Here is a 1,608-nt window from a genome sequence, read left to right as displayed (position 1 = left end):
GAAACAGAGTATAGACATATTACAGGTTCCTTTGCTAACAGTACATAATGCGATTCTAACAAAGTAAATGCATAATGTAATAACGGGTTATAGGTCATTGCATTGCTATAAAAATACAGTTTATGTTATAATATTCAGTGGTAGGGACTCAATTAATGCTTGGCTTCAAGTGCAAAAAAAACTAGGATCTTATTTATATTCTACTATAAATGGCTTGTCATAGCAACTTCGCACTTAGTAGCTGCATTGAGCTGGATACGAAATCAGAGCACACGTCTCAAAACATTCGAGAACTTCCAAAAGTGTCTCTCGTAATAGTTACTTCATGAGGCTGTCGAAGCTAAACCCACTTCTGCGAACATAGGGCCAACACAAGGGTCGGATTTTTCCAAATGGGCCAATTGTCTGAGCCGTAAACAAATGGTTGGAATTCTAGTCACAGTAAATACTATACGTGTAATATGGTACCCATGCAACACGAGACAAGACACGGGGAGTGTTCTGTAGTCAACCCTGAGAGGATCAAGGAACAGTCAGAATTTTAGTTGTAAATTGTTGTAGTTGCGCTGGAAAAGTCCCTGAGCTTCAAGCGCTAATAGAAAGCACAGAAGCTGGTATCGTTATACAGAAAGTTGGCTAAAGCCTGAAATAAGTTCTGCAGAAATTTTTACGAAGTCTCAGACGGTGTTCAGGAAAGATAGATTAGGCAGAATTGGTAGTGGAGTGTTTGTGTCTGTCAGTAGTGGTTTATCTTGTAGTGAAGTCGAAGTAGATACTCCGTGCGAATTGGTGTGGGTGGAGGTTATACTTAACAGCCGAATTAAGTTAATAATTGGCTCCTTCTACCGACCCCCAGACTCCGATGATACAGTTGCGGAACAGTTCAGAGAAAGTTTGAGTCTCGTAACAAATAAATACCCCACTCATACGGTTATAGTTGGTGGGGACTTCAACCTACCCTCGGTATGTTGGCAAAAATACTTGTTCAAAACCGGTGGTAGGCAGAAAACGTCTTCCGAGATTGTCCTAAATGCATTCTCCGAAAATTATTTCGAGCAGTTAGTCCACGAACCCACGCGAATTGTAAATGGTTGCGAAAACACACTTGACCTCTTGGCCACAAACAATCCAGAGCTGATAGAGAGCATCATGACTGATACAGGGATTAGTGATCACAAGGTCATTGTAGCTAGGCTCAATACCATTTCTTCCAAATCCATCAGAAACAAACGCAAAATAATTTTATTTAAAAAAGCGAATAAAGTGCCACTAGAAGCCTTCCTAGAAGACAATTTCCATTCCTTCCGAACTGACTATGCGAATGTAGACGAGATGTGGCTCAAATTCAAAGATATAGTAGCAACAGCAATTGAGATATTCATACCTCATAAGTGGTAAGAGATGGAACGGAACCCCCGTGGTACACAAAAAAGGTCCGAACGCTGTTGCACAGGCAACGGAAAAAACATGCGAAGTTCAGAAGAACGCGAAATCCTGAAGATGGGCTAAAATTTACAGACGCGCAAAATTTGGCACGTACTTCGATGCGAGATGCCTTTAATAGGTTCCACAACGAAACATTGTCTCGAAATTTGCTAGAAAATCCGA

This window comes from Schistocerca gregaria, chromosome 4, assembly GCF_023897955.1.
Source record: "Schistocerca gregaria isolate iqSchGreg1 chromosome 4, iqSchGreg1.2, whole genome shotgun sequence".
Taxonomy (NCBI): domain Eukaryota; kingdom Metazoa; phylum Arthropoda; class Insecta; order Orthoptera; family Acrididae; genus Schistocerca; species Schistocerca gregaria.
Note: the sequence above shows the minus strand (reverse complement) of the source record.